General features: G+C 32.4%; 1 protein-coding gene across 3 annotated transcripts in view; it reads left to right on the top strand.

Annotated features, from left to right (window-relative positions):
- The window catches only part of LOC110023757 (putative pentatricopeptide repeat-containing protein At3g23330), a 38,049-nt gene that overhangs the window by 10,233 nt on the left and 11,117 nt on the right, over window positions 1-16,699 (top strand). For all 3 annotated transcript variants that reach the window (XM_020723323.1, XM_020723321.1, XM_020723322.1), the window contains one exon: window positions 6,249-6,401. The gene's annotated coding sequence lies outside the window, so the exon portion shown is untranslated. The remainder of the gene's footprint in view (window positions 1-6,248; window positions 6,402-16,699) is intronic.

Below are 16,699 nucleotides of genomic sequence, written 5' to 3' on the forward strand. Positions count from 1 at the left end.
TTGTAGTGTTTTGAAAGGTTTTAAATTAATTATAGGTTACTTTCTAAACCTAATTAGACAACATTTTGATTAAGCCTAGCTCACTACTAGCTCACTACTAAGCCCTTAAAATTTAATGGGTGGATTTATAATTTGAATAAAAATGATTTTTCTTAATGTTTATATTTATATCCTTAATCCTTATCATAAATTATAGATCATCTCAACATCATTAGTTGGGGCTTAAAATTAATGAGTTATAATATTCTAAAATCAATCCCCTCACCTTAATATCTCCCAATTTAAATATTCTTCTAAATTTCATTAATTTTGAAAAATTATAAATTTATCCTTTATAAGACCAAAATAAAATTGGTTTCCACCACTTACCCCTTATATATTTCAATCATCAAAACATATCAATTAAGATCATTTGTTGCTCATTTAGTACTTTGGTTAAGTTTAAACATTAATTAAGTCTTAAATTCCAAAATTATCCTTTTGCCTCTAAAGCCTTAATACTCTATAATTCATTAAATTAGACCCAAATGACTTGAAAATTTTATGTTACCTCACTCGTGGGTTAATTAAAGCATTAGAGGAAAAAATGTAATTTTTCTGAATTTATTTAATTTTATAATTATTTTTAATGCAAAAATAAGGATTTTCAAGAAAAAATTAATAACTCAATCAAAATAAAACCACTGTCCTTAAGAAAATTATTAGAGGTTCACCTAGTTCAGAGGACCACTTTGACCAATTTTCATGTTTTTTAGATGTTTAATTTAATTATTAGAATTATTTGTTGGTTTTGAGTATTAATTAAATATAAAATAATATTTAAATGGAAAATTAAGTTTTATATTTTTATTAAATCTCTCTTGAGCCCAGAGAACTCAAGAAAACAAACTTCATATTTTTGTGATTTATATTTTTAATTATTGGAATTGTTTCAGTGAAAAATTAGAGAAAAATTCATTTTAAGCCTTTTAAAATTAAATCTTGACTTACAAAATTAGGAAAATTATTTTAGTTGGGTCTAGGTGATCAGGAAACCAAATGTGATATTTTAGTGTGTTTTTACAATTTTAGAATTTTTATGATTTTTTAATTAATTTTAATCATTTAAACATTTAAAAGTAGCTTAAAAATGAAGTCTTCATTTTAATTTCAATTTTATTTTTCTTAAATTTCTCTGGTCATAAAGAACTCCCAAAATCAATTTGGTGATTTTTTGAATTTATTTTAATTGTTATGATTATTTTAATATCAAAAATGTCATTTTATCTTAAAAATTCATTTTAGTTACTTCAATTGACTTGAAATTTTTATGGGGAGCACCTCTAACATTAAATTACAGTGTGGAATAGTTTTTATATCATTTACATTTATAATTACTTTAAATTAATTTTCTCATCTTTTTTAGGGTTTGTGACAATTAGGATTATTTTAAATGAGTTAAACCAAGTTTATATTTTTCCTAGGATCCTTTGACTACAATGAACCTACCGAAACAAGTTTTGTATTTTTCTGATGAGTATTTTAATTATTATAATTTTTATACCAAAACAAGAACCATTAACTTGAAAATTGGATATGTCTAGCTAGAGATGCCCCCTGACCTTGAAAAAATCTGGGGAGATGTCTAACAATAGAGACCTTAAAAGCCCCATGGTCCCATGCCATGGTGAAATGTCTATGCTAATGGAAAATCAAAATAAGGAAAACATCATTTAATTAATTAAAAAAATAAAATATGCATCAAATAGACATGAAAATATTTCCACATTGTCCTCCTCTCTTCACCGAGCAACAAATTATTTTTATTTTTTTTTTATGATTTTTTTACACTAACTTATGAATTTTTGAAGTTGTAGGGGTTTAAATAAATAGAAAAATGTTTTATTTTTCTACTTATCCACGCGACGCCATGCAATCCTACGACGGTTCCGAAGCTCCACACGGCGCGCTCCCATTTGACGCCGCCGTCCACGCGTCTACCCCATCAGCCCGCTGTTCCGCTCCATCCGCTCATCCGACTCCATCACAGTCGTCTTTCCGATACACGCTTGATCCAACGACGCTCCGTCATCGTCCCAAAAGCCCTAGACCGAGAACCGTCCAACTTATGCTTAATATCTCTCTCGATACTTAACCAAGTGTGGTTTGTTCCGATAGACTCGTCTTGACTAGGAGAACATATCCATACAGTTAATCAACCCTTAAATCAACTCTATACAGATGGAGAATCAAATGAAGCTCGGTTTAGGGTTAACTTTCAATACCTTGGTCTAAGAGGGGAAACCTTGATTGGATGCTTGTGGAAGCTTCATGAGGGTCCCAAGGGCCTAGGGATGGAGTCTCAAGCCGTGGTGAATCGCCTAGATATGATTTTGACCAAAGTCGATTTGGGGGTCTGATTAAAGTCCACCTTAGGGTGCTCTGGTGATGGGACTTTTGTGAGGAATCTTCTTCTCTCACTGTGGGGATGGTGTGAGTGCAATTATTTGAATTTGGTGGAGGTTTGAGGGGTGTCCTGTTTCGGCCTAGAGATTGGGCTAAAAAATTGAGCTCGAGCAGTGACTTTGAGTGGCTAAGGGTGGTTGAGTTGAACTCAAGTGGTCTTTAGGAAGCTCTGGAAGCAATTTGACAGAGTCTCCTCAAGGAATTTCAAGCTCTCTTACTTTGGCCATGGAGGGTGGGTTTAAATAGAGGGGGAAGGAGAGGCCACCGGGGGCAATTGGTGGGTACTTTAGGATGCTTATGTGAATTGTGATGAGCCAGCTTGGATGGGTTTAATTTTGAGTTTTGGCCATGGTGGAGCTTTTGATTTTGGGTTTTCCGGCCACCAAGATGGCTGGCCGGCCAGGGAGGGATCACCATCTAACTCAGGGAGGTCAAGATTTGGTCTTGGTGAAGTCAATTGGTGTTGGTCAAGTGTAAATGTATGAGATTGAAATAGTTGAAATAGTATGGGAAAATTGTATGAGATTGAAATAGTATGGGAAAATGGTCATTTTGGGTCAATTTGGGTCAAATCATGATTTGGGTTGGGTTTTGGTCTTGGGCCTGGTCTTGGGCTGAAGAGGAGATCATTTGGTTCAACTTAATCATTGGGATAAGTCAGCATCCAAAGAGATTTGGCTAAACATGGGTTAGAGTGATTCATGGGAGGGGTTAAAACTCTTTTAAAAAGGCTTGAAAGTGGCTTGGCCTCTTACCATTAATAGTTTGATAATGTGACAAGGCTCTCATGGCTTTTCTATGGCTTGAGAGTGGCTTCATGGCTTGCATGTGGCTTGACTAATTTTTATGATGAGGGATTTTGAATTTATTTAGTATTTTTGGTGAAGTTTGGCTTGATGCTTGATTTAGAATGATTCGATTTTGAATTTAGGACTTTAGGAATGATTTTAATCAAATGGATGATGAAAGAAAGAATTGTAATGTAGCTTTAGATTTGGGCTTTTGAAATTATATGTTGTGGGCGTGGGCCTTTGAATTTAAAATTGATTTTGGGCTAAAATTTGGGCTAATTGAATGTTGAATTTGGTGTATAGAGATGTCATGAAGGATTTGGAAAATTTCAAATGATTTTGAGTTGAATTGATGGGCTAATTTGATGGATTTAGACATATGGTCAAAATTAGATTTTTTTGATTTGAGATGCTGAATTTTGATTTGGAATTGAAATTGGGCAAGATTGGGGTCAATTGGGCCAAAATTGGGGTTAATTTGGGGACATTTGGGCCTTTAAGGCAAATTGAGGCTTTTGGTCAAATTGGACTAATTTTGTCAAAGTGATGATAAAAAATTGAAATTGGGAGTATTTGGGATGATTTTTAAATTTCTGGAATTTTTTTTTGGAATTTTTTGGTCATGAAGGGCATTTTGTTAATTTTGGCAAATTTTTGGGGTATTTTGAAAATATGGTAATTTCTATGAATTTTGGTCAATTTAGGTAGTGGTGGGGGGTTTGAGATGATTTTTGGGCAAATATGTGTATTTTGGGTAATTTTGGGATTTTTTGACAAAGATTGGGGTTGTAGGGGTATTTTGGTAATTTGGTGATTTTGGGCCAAAATGGGCCAACAAGCCTTGAAGTCATACAAGCCATGAAGTCATACTAAACCAATAGGAGCCATATGAGGACTCATTTTGGATGCTCAATGTGCTTGTTCTAACATTCTTAGCCAAAGACTAGGGGTATAGGGTCATCCACATGAGCTTTCTAAAAAGAGTTAAGAGACCAACCTAAGAGGTCATAGGGTTTAGAGTATGCGAGAGAGTGTGGTGTGTGTAAGTTAGCCCCACCAAAACCAGATCACCACCCATGATTAGTCCTAAAGTTTGACCATCCTATGGGGGACTCCACTTGCGCTCCTTCATATTGACCCTACCTACTAAGTGCTAGAGGTCAGGACCAATATGTAGAATTTCAGGTTGAGCAAAGAAGGATTTATAATTTATAATGGTGAAGGTTCCTTTTCTAGTCCTCTAGGAAATAGTCAATAGGAAAGTCCTATGACTAGACCCTAGGCTACTAAAGAGGAAAAACTAGACCTCAACCAAAAATGAGGTCAACAGAAAGAAGAAAACATGAAACTGATTGATGTACTTTCTTTGGCATTTAATGAAATATTTTTTACTAGGGAAATTACATACACAACACCGAATTCTATGGATTTACGTATCTCACACCTAAACTTTTATTTTTACACGCACAACACTCTACTTATGGATGAAAAGATGGATTTGACTATTAAAAGGTAATAATGAGTGTTACTTTTTATATGATATTTGTAATTATGAAAGGGGTGAGATAGGTAAATATGAAAGTTTTGGGTGCTATGTATGTAAAAGCCCCTTTTTACTATTTTATGTCTTGTCTGGTATTCTTTTCCTTTTTAATATGTGAATACTTATGTTAGAGGCTTAGAACTCGTATATGTTGGCAATGAGCTATAGCTCTTATCAATAGCTTTTGAGTTCTCAAATTTTCCTTAGTTGCCAGTAGAAGTAGATGTTGCAGCCATACCTTGTTCTCAGGAGTGACTTATTTTGTCTTGGTCTTGATTGTTGAGAGTAGTTAGAATTATGATTGCCTTGAAATTGACTGAAAAGGACTGCTTTGCTTTGGCAGAGCCTAAGGATTTCACATCATTTATATGATGCTTAGAGTAAAATACTTCAAAGCATTCATGGGTCACATCATATTTTAAATGGGAAGATGATAAATTTCATTTTTAAAATAAAAACTTGTTGATAACAAAACACTATTGCTTCAGAAAAAAAAACAATAAGAAAATAGTAAAGTTTTGATAACAAAATAACAATAATCTTAAGAAGTTAGCTTCATCCGAAAGTGTAGACTTCAAATATTTCAGCTTTGCATGAGAATCTATAAAGTGTTGATTTTTTCCTTTTTCTTTTTTTGGATAGTTTTTCACAATTTGATACCACTTCAAAAAGTAATTTCTTCCATTCAATTGTTTTTTAAATATTTAAAGTAGAACTCTTTCTTATTTTGATTTTTATCATTCATGATGGTTCTCTGTTGTGGGGAATTAATGAAATAAAGGAACAAATGTTGGCAAATAGGATTGTAGTCTCACTTTGATATCATATAAAAAAATAGGATGTGGCTAAAAAATCTTGATTTTTTATTTTTTTCAAGGGGTGTTTATGCACAAAATTACACAAAAAGGAAAAAAAAATCATAAAAAATAGCCTCTAATTATCTCGTTATTTGATTCATTTAAGGATTGCCAATTAATGACGAAAAATCAATCAGTATTGATTGTGGAAACAAAAAACTAGTAGTGTCTATTAGAATGAAAAAAATTTCTCGATGATTTCTCTAGTACGAGACAATTAAGAGCGTCTTCATCTTAATTAGAACCAATAGGAAGCAGTGTTTTAAAAATTGGGCTAGACTGAGCTATTTAATCGTGAACCGATCATTCAACCAGTTTGGTCCAAGTTCAGAACCATTTTTACATGAAATCAAGAATAAACCGGTCAAAATATGGTTGAACCAATGAACTGGTCTAGTTTCTAAAGAACCAATCTATTTAAATATTGTCTAATTATAACATTTTTATTTTGATGTGATGAGCATAAATAAGATATTTAAATTAAAAATAAAGAAAATATTTTGTATTAATTTTTTTTTTTAAATATTGCTTAAAATATTCAAAAGTATTCTCTTAAATTAAAAGATTATTTATTGAATCTCGTTATTCTAATATCATAGTTGTTATCAATAGCTAACCCTCGTGGCGGCACCGTGAGTTGATCTTCGAGTGTTGCACGAAGAGTGTCCTCGAAGCGAAGATGGAGGGTTCACATTTGATGACTACCAGTGAAAGCACGACGCTTCTCTTGTGGGAAGGGATAACCAAGCCGAGCCGACATTAAAAGTAAGTGTTTTTTTTTATTTATATAAGTTTTTTTTATTTAATTAAATGTTATTAAGTTAATATTAAATTTTATAAATTAATATCAGTAATTAAATCGGACAAACAATCGAATTAAAAAACAAGGAAGATGGAGATCGAAGATTGTACAAAAGAAGGAAGAGATATTGAGATAAATAACAATGTTTATCTATTTATTTGAAAATTTTTGTGTTAATCTTAATATTAAATCAAAATTAGCGATTGAAAAGCATTTAATTCAACAGGTTTGGATTGTGGAATTTGCAAAGAGGAGAAAGAGATGGATTGAGTTGAGATTTGAATTTTATCATTTATTATAAGTAATTAATTTAATTGAAATGTATTAAATAATGAGTATTACAAATTAATTCCAGAAAATCAAGGATTGAAAAATATTTGTATTGAAAAAAATTAAGAGAATAAGACCTCTAGATTGACTATAAGAGGACTGAGGTAAGTTCTACTAATAATTTTTATTTTCTTAGAGACTAATTAAATGCTTAAATTAATGTGCATTTAAAAAATATTTTAGGTTTTTAATTGATTTGCAATAATAGATTGATAGAGGATTAGTAAAGTTATCAAGTTGAGAAATAAACACGTAAAGAGGTTTCCAAAAGATTAAAGTGAGTAATATTATTTTGTATGCATTAAATTTATTTGCTTTTATTTAAAGTTCTTTGCACTTTCAAATAATAAAATTTATAACGAGACAAATAAATTGAAATTGACATGTATTAATTAAACGAAATATTTTATTTATTTTATAAATGCTTAATATTATTTCTATTATTGAAAGAAAATAATTAAAAAATGAAATGACTATTTAATTATTTAAATTATTTTACTTTTTTGCACTAAATAAAAAGTTTAATAAATAGATGCAATGATTGAAAGGACTTAGATGCTATTTTAATTAAAGAGTAAATGATTAAGTCAATCAATAGTCACCTCGTATGTTACTAGTTGGTGATGTTATTGTATCCGTGCACAAAAAAAACAAATGAAAATGGTTCAACCATAATTCATATGAATCTTTAATGATGTTCCTGGGATGACTTTTTAAAATAAAAAAATGAAAAATATAAATGTTTAAAAATAATTTAATAAATATTTTTATTAAAATTAAAATACTAAATTAAAATCTTATTATGTAAGTTAATCATCATATTTTTTTTAAATTTATGCGTAAACATTTGCATAATAATTTAGCACACAACAAAATTATAATTATTTATTAAGTTGTAAACTTAATGTGTTATTTTAATATTTCATCCAGAAGAACATTGTTAAATTAATTTACCTAAGAGGTGGGATTTTATTTACAAAAGGGCAGGAGTTGTTCGAATTAAGTAGCAGGTCTTTTGGTTTCTAGATTTGTTTTCTTTTATTTTTATAACTACTTTAATCTGGATGATCTTTTGTATCTTATTAGATGATGTTTATTATGCATTGTGGATAGTGACTGTTTTCTATTTGAATATTTTAGTGAAATGTTATTTATTTGTTAGTATTGTTTTCTTCTATTGTACGACCTCCCTTTCATGTCTTTGTTTTTAAAATTTTTGGGCCAGGTTGTGATAAAGTGGTATCAGAAAAAAAATTAATTTTTAATTTTGATAAAAAGTCATTAGGTTGATTAAAGAAATTTATAAATAGTAGAATTGAAAGTTTAATTGATTCTAATTAGATGGATTCATTCTTATTTCCAAAGTATAGATGATAAAAAAAAAATTCAGTCATAATAATATAAGAATAGATATGCCAAAATATATTATAATCAATATTGATGTATTTTTTTTGAAATGATGACTGTTGTGATCCAATTGATAAAAAATTATGAGTCTCATGCTCGTAGTAGTGAGGGAGCATATATGGATAAATGGTTAAAATTATTTCAGAATATGAGACCACTTTTATTTTTTTTGATTATGAGGGTTAGTAAAAATTAAAAATTGGTTGAGCGTAGAGAAGATTATTGTATGACATATCCGCTAGAGAGAAAAGTTACACTTGCTACATTTGTCTTTAAGTGGAAAGTAGAGAGATGGTGACAAGGTAATTATTTGAGAAGTTTGATGGCCGATTTAGCCATTTAGTGCAGTGCGTTGAGTTTGTAAGAAGATTTAGATATTGGTTTGTATAATTTTAGCCAGGAGGCAAATACAAGATAATTTTATTAGACTGATTTAGAGCTATTGTTGCTATATCTCCAAGGATCCATAATAGATTATTCAAAATGCATATGAGAAATATCACATGTTCTTGTTTGGATTGAAAGATATAATTAGACAGTTATTGATTCCTCTTAGGATAGATGATTATTCTACACTAATGGAGTGAGCTAAAAGGATTAAGCTGGAATTTAGATCATTGAAAAGAGAAAAGTTTTTTAGAAGAGAATTAGTTCAGAGGGATTTTGGAGTTTCACAGATTTCTCAGAGGAAGCTATTATTTCAATCAGGGAATCTAATTACCATGAAATTTCTCATAAGGGTAGAATAATGCTAAGTAGTGTGGAAAGTGTGAGAAATTTCTTAAGGATGAATGTTTATTTGGATCAAATACTTATTTCTGGTATCATCAACCATGACACAATGAGTAATTGCCTTATATTTGGATAGAGAGTTGCAATAGAGACCATGGTTGGTGATGCACCATATCAAAGGAATTTTGGCAGGTAGAAGATAGTTGAGCCCACAAGATCTATGTCAAAGTAAGGTCAAGCTCAACAAAATGTTCAACCTAGAGTTTGTGCTCTTGCGGCAAGAAGCTAAGGACGCACATGAAGTTATCATAAGTATGTTTAAAATTTTAATTTTTAATTGAATGAAATTTGATATGTGCCATAAACTGCATTTCATTAATATGAATATAAAATTAAATTTTATTTAAATAAATCAATTTTAAATATTCAGTACAATCTTCTTCTATTATAGGTATCATATCCCTCCATAATATATCAATATAATCTCATTCATTTATTGCAAAAGATTTAGTTAGACTGATAAATTTGAATATCATATTAATGTTAATAATTTTCTGTTAACATGTCAAATGTAAATCATATTGAGCTTAATGACTTGTGTAGTTGTGTGTGGTAGATTTGAATATTGGTGCAAGGGATTTTGAGGCGTAGTAAATTGTATTGCCTTTAAGTGACTTTGATGCAATTTTAAGAATGGATTACTTATCTAACTATTTAGTAACTATAAATTGTAACAAGAAGACAGTCAAAATTAATGTACCACAGAGATAGAAATAAAATTTTGTGGAGGCAGAAACTTGATATATCTGAAAATCATATAATTTAGGGCTTTCAAATTATTAAACTATAGAAATGAAGATTTTTTTGTTCAAGTGAAAGATACTACTAAAGAAATGTAATCAATAATTGGCATTTCAATGGTGAAGAAATATCTAGAATTTAATATGGATGATTTATCTAGGCTACTACTAGTGAGAGAGATTGATAATAATATTAACTTTTTATAGGTTTTAAGCTAGTTTCTAAACATCATATTGAATGACAATTAAAAAAATACAAGAATTGAAGTGTGTTGCAAAAAAACATTAGATAAAGGGATCATACGGTCTACCTCCTTGTGGAGCTCTAGTATTATTTATAAAGAAGAAGTATAGCGCATTAAGTTGTGTATCGATTATAAAAAAATTAAATGATCTCATTGTTAAGAATAAATATTTACTGTTGATGATTGATGATTTATTTGATTATTTAAAAGTAACTTTTATATTCCAAAAATTAATTGGAGAGCATGTTATCGTCAGCCGACGATTAAAAAATATGATATGTCGAAGACAGTATTTAGGATTAAATATAGGCACTATAAATTTGTGGTAATATCATTCGGATTGATTAATGCTCCAACAATTTTTATGAATCTAAGGAATATAAATTTCAACAACTGTTGGATATATTTGTGAGTTTTTATATTTGATATTTTGGTGTATTCAAATTATAGAAGTAGTCACCCAAATCATTTTTAAATTGCTCTGTAAGTTTTGAAGAAAAAGTTATTGTTAATTATCTAAATGTAAATTTTGGTGAAAAATATGTTTTTTTGGGCATATAATCGGTTAAATAAGTATATTTGTAGATCAAATTAAAATCAAGGCAATTGTAGATTACCCAAGGCTTATTTATTATTGAAGTAAAAAAATTTTTAGGTCGTGATCGCTATTACACAAGATTTGCTAAAGGTTTTTTTATATGATGAGGCCATTATCCAGACTAACAAATAAAATAGTAGAATTTGATTGGAAAAATCATTGTAAGGGGGCATTTTAAAAGCTGAATATTTGTTTAATGATAGTCTTAGTATTGAATTTCCCCTTTAGGATCACATGAATTTCAAATTTGCAATGTGCAACATTAAAGGGATTGGGATGTGCTCTCATGTAGCATGGAAAAAGTCGTTACTTTTGTTTCCAGGCAATTAAAGAACCATGAAAGAATTATTTTAAATATGACTTGTAACTAGCAGTAGTTGTGTTTGAACTTCAAATTTGAAGACACTATTATACAGAGTTAGATGTAATATTTTAACTGTTCATCAGAGTTTAAAGTATATATTGACTAAAAAAGAATTGAATTTGAGACAAAGGCAATGATTGACATTTATTAAAAGCTATGACTTAGATATACAATAGCATCGGGAAATGGCAAATGTTATTGCAGATGTGTTGAGTATGAAGGCTTTAGGTCGTTCAAATTAGTTGATTACTCAACAGGAATAGTTAATTAAAGATATGAACAAGTTAAAGCTATTAGTAATTGATTAAAATAATGAGAACTATTAGTTTTATTTTTGTATTTTGAAATAAGGGACCAAACATATCTCAAATATTTAATTATTTAAACAATCGAACACGACATCAAAAATATTATGATAGAAATATCACATTATGATGGGTTTGATTATTTAAATAAGAAATTTGGGATATTTGCATGGTTTGTATTTACCAATAGATTTGTCCCCTATCTAATCCAAAGACTAGATAGGGTATAGATTATTCTGGGTTGTTAACTTACTATAAGGACAAACCCTTATAGTTAATTACATTTTAAGAATGAAGTTCCTTAAGAAAAATCTTAATTAAGATTGTGGCTCTATCTTCTAGAAATTTCTAAATTCAGTTTCTATGATTGATTGTTGGAATATCAAATGAGAAACCTCAAAAGTGAAACAATTATTCATGGAATTTAAATGAAGAAAAGTAAAAGATATCGAAGATATTGTGAGACTCAGCGACATCTAGACTATCTTATTATTTCACTTAATTGATTTTGAAAAGGATTTATTTGATAATTTTATTAACATTTTATTAGAAATTTAGGACTTATATCACATCATATATGATCGTGAGAAAGCTTAAAATGTGAGGATCTCTGTTGTAACTAGACCATAGAACCTTAAGAATAAAATGAGGTTAATCAAAAGTAGTACAAACCTCAAAATCTAGTATAAAGAAAGAAAATACAACAAATAAATAAAAAAATGGACTTACCACCGTGCCCGGAAAGGGTTGTCATCTAAACCACTTAACTGCAATAAAATTGTGCATGACCAGTCTCATGAATGAAGGATAGGATAACCTATTATTTATTGGGAAAAATAGGTATTATAACTTGATTATAAAAATCAAGAAGTCTAAGTATGAGTGGTATGTAAAAATGTCCTATGATGAATGTGAATATTTTTTGTTCTTTTTAAATTTAGAGTCGCTAACATGTCTAACCATCGTCTTAGGATTCTCTTTTTCAAAGAGAGAACAAAAAATGAGGAAATAAGATGAAAATTAGGTATCCAATTTTTAAAAAGAATCATGGAGAACTCATGTTAGATAAAACTCGTGTGATAGGTCAAGAGTGTAAAACAAGATCTGATCGAAATATTTTGGACAGAATATCCATGAAAGACTACTTACATAGCTACCTAAGTAAACAGAAAATCAAAAAGAACATTTTTGTTCTGGGTCAAGCGCAACTCACAAAGGGACGTATCCCTTTAGTTAATTACATAGTGGGGGATGCCCAATAATATTCTTGATTAAAAGGATTCTGCTTACATTCAAGTGATGACTAGTAAAGGGGTATGTTAAATGATGGTCATCTCACAGGAGCATTTTTGTACTTTCAAAGCTTGCGCCAAGCCATATCGGTAGAGAGTGATTCTTACACGGTCCCATATGGATGGCGGCTCATGGGCAGACGCAGCCTATAAAATAATCAAATTGTCTCATAGAGTATGCATTATGCTTTCAAGCCTACTTGGGCCATAAGGGTAGAGGGTGAATCAACGTATCCCAAAAAGGCGACGACCTGTCCGCAGTCGAGCCCTACGAGACAATATCAACAATGTATCAGAAGAATGACAAGTCTCAAAAGGGATATATGAGTAGAAAGATAGAGAAATTTTAATTGGGTAGAGATAGGCGAGTCAGGATATCAGGGATTCGTCATTCTAAGCTATTAGGACTCCAAGGCTACATGATCATGATGGTAGTCAACCCAACTCGACCACAAAATTGTTTTGTCCGAGAAAATCTCAGTAGTCATAAATTCAAGAGAAGAAAATTCTATGCCCTATGACTCTATATAGGTAAAGTATGTAGAAGTGGGGTTTATACCCATCCAAATGACGAGGGCACTACTGGAGTGGAAAGAAAACAGAGGTACGACTATATAGCCGAGAATCTCTCTCAAATGACTTATACCCCGTCTGGATCAGGGAAGCTTGCAATGCCTTAATCGTTCTTAACAACCACTTATGTAGAAATCTTATGTTTGGTCAGGTGGGTTGGAGAAATACTCGTGTTTCTCCTTATTCATACAAATATGATGCAATTAGCGAACAAATTTTAATGTGGAGGCCTTATAAGGGATGACTGGGCTATAACTATGTTATGCAAACTGTTTTAAACCTGTTCTGAAGGACATGCAAAAAAGTAAAATCAGGTTTTGAAAAGGTTGTAATATTTTAATCCTAAATATTGATTAATCTTAATCTTTTATTATTAGGATATTTTTTAGAAAGAAATATTTTAGGTTTTTAAGGAGCCTAAATTGCTTTTTTGCATGATTCCCAGACAAATCACAATCAATAAGAAAGCAAAAAGGGCAAGACGTTGCAGAAAGTAAAGAAAGTCAAGTGAATGAAATAATAACTGACCAGATGCCACTAGGTTGTCGACATATCCCAAAAAATAAAAAAATTTGTTCAAGCTCTGCATATACATGTTTGGACCTAATCTTATACATCAATAGAGATTCAAAATTAATGTACTAGATAAGTGTGAGCAGCTTCTAGTCCCTGCCACAAGGTTCTTGTTCAAGCTCTGCATATACATGTTTGGACCTAATTTTATACATCAATAGATATTCAAAATTAATGTACTAGATAATACACATTGAGCATGTCGAAATCGATGCCCGTACTTTATTTCTGATACAGACTCTGCCTAGGAACTTTAAAAAACACATGGTAAAAGTTTAAAAGAAAGATGACCTGCAAAGCAAAGTTAATGTGGGTTATTTCATGCAACACGTCCCTAAATATGAGACAAATCATGTTCGATAGGAAGAGAGCTTAACAACACATGCAGAAAAAGCATTAACGTAAATCATGATAGCTCTTTCCTTGTTGGACAAGATACCCGGTAGAAGACCGTCCCTAAATACACACTAGTGTTTAAGTCTCAAACTTGGTAAATACAAAAAGCAGCACGCAAAAATGCCTAGCTAGGGCACAAACCAAGAAATAATATCTAAGGCATATGAAAAACTTAGTTACACCCTAGCCTCGGTCTAACAAGCACCTAGAAACAAAATGGTATAGTCACATACATCTAAGCGTGTTTGCAAAGTGTGGGTGAAAGTCTGGCGTATGTTTTTGATGGGATCGCTGACCCCAACCATTCTAAAGATCCAAGAGTTCTAAGGGGTGCCACCAAATGTAGATTTTATGCAAGTAAAAGCTTTTAAAGGCTGGCCTTACATATGACCTAAGCTATAAATGCAGTAATTTTAAATATATTTGAAAATATGATTCATATAAGTAATAAAAATATAAATTTTAATACTTTTAAAATAAGTCTTAAGGAAAGAAAAACTTAGGTGACACCTATTAAGCCTCTTAGAACCTTAACATAAACATGTGTGTGCTCATCGCGATACAATAATTCGCATCGCTCATTGAGATATCATTGCAAGCAATGCTAATTAAAGCATCGCGACTAACAACGGATCTCTCAACTAACGAGTTTGATTTGCAGTCAAGACAATCGGGTAATGCACATGCAAACATGCAAAGTGATCCAGTGTTTTGCGACTGGTCTATCGAATTAAGAGCGATCACAAGTGATACGCCAGAGGAATCGACACGACATAAATACTCTATCGAGGTGTAAGCATTCGCATTAGATGTCAGATGATAGTTTGAATTATCATCGAGATGAGCAAACACTCGTCATGCACATGTGGTGACACATGCTAGCGACTAAAGTGCTTAATTTGCAGATGCAAATGTGGGACAGACCACACGCACATGCACAAGTGATATCAAGATTTGTTGCATCGGGTACAAAAGATCGCGGGGAAATTACACCTCATCCCAAATACAACCAGACAAACACATGCAAATGAGCAGGCACACATAATGCATAAAAACGCGAGTGAGATGACATACACATGGCAAACCAAGGTGATATCATGGATGCTGGGTAGTATGACTCGTGCACCAAATGAGTTCAGGGGCCAAGAAGTATGACCTATGTTTCATACACCAATGGGACTGAAATTGTGCGCTAGACGGGTTTAGAGGCTAAGAAGCGTGACCCGTATTGGGCGGCACGATGTGATGTGTCTATGGCACCTATGGATGATGCCATAGAAAGTGAGGTAGTATGACTCTCATTCGGGAGAGTCATACACCGGGCAGACTTGATGTGCAAGTCACCTCATCACACAATATGTGAGTGGTTCAACATAAGCATGCAAGGACATGAGCTCACATGAAGATATCAAGCATGCAAAACATGACAAACATGATGCTATGCAAGAAGACATGCAAAGACACGTGAAGGTATATGCAAATATATGTGACATGGTGCAAAATGACATATGAAAATGTCAAGGAGTAAATGCACAAAGCATTGCACCCAAGCGGGGTAGCAAATGCTCGATATGAACGTATGGGGACATACGCTCATAGATTCACATTAAGGTGCTTGTGCAAATGCAAGTGAATGTGTTAAGACAAGCAAAGAAAAAATGCACACACATAATGTAATTATTCAGTTGGATGTGATCGATCGATTGATCGAGTCTACTGAGACTGATCGACCAATCAATTGGATAGCGGTCGACCGGTCAAATCGACAAAAACAAAAATGATCAATTGATCGAGCGGACCGAAGAAGACCGATCAGACCAGAGGAGATCTATCAGTCAAGTCGACCGAGAGTGATTGATCGACTGATCGGAGGCGATCGATTAAGTCTACCAACAATGATTGATCAACTGATTGGACATGAGATGCTCGATTGGTCAAGTCGAACAAGTGTGAACGATCGATCGACCAGACCAGAGGCAACCGATCGGTCAAGTCAACCGATAGCGAAATATCAATTGATCAGGCTAGAGGCGGCCAATCTGTCAAGTCGACTGTTGACCTCATTTTTAGTGAGGTCTAGTCTTTCTCTTACGATTTAGGATCTAGCCTTATGGGTCTCCCGGCGACTATCTTAGAGCCTTAGAAATGTGACTCGCCTCGTTTTAGGAGTTCGACCTACTTCCTTTGGAGCTTCGTGTGTGTGGTATCGACTTCTAGCACTTAAAATGATGAAACCGACATGAGGAAACCCAAAAGGGATTCCTGTAGGACCTTTCTGAGCCTTAGGGTGGCCTTCTGCACAATTCGCACTCCCGCGCGCACAAACTTCGCAATTCGGAGAGTCGACGCGTCCGATCGCCACAATTCGCATTGCTTGCACTGTTATTTATCGAGGGCTTGAGTAAATCTTTTGAGACGATCGATCACGAGTCGAAATTATGTGAAATTTGAATTTCGACGCGTTTTTGACCCGATTGTCGACGACGTCGTCCAAGCGACCCCGGATGACAAAACAAACTGCACCAGCGCATCCGAAACGTCGATTTTGCCCAGGGAGGACACCCATTTTGTTACGTCGCCGCGCGCAAGTAAATCGGGTTTTATTTGATATATATATATATATATATATACATACATATTAATTAA

This window comes from Phalaenopsis equestris, unplaced genomic scaffold (genome assembly GCF_001263595.1).
Source record: "Phalaenopsis equestris unplaced genomic scaffold, ASM126359v1 Scaffold000229, whole genome shotgun sequence".
Classification (NCBI taxonomy): Eukaryota; Viridiplantae; Streptophyta; class Magnoliopsida; order Asparagales; family Orchidaceae; genus Phalaenopsis; species Phalaenopsis equestris.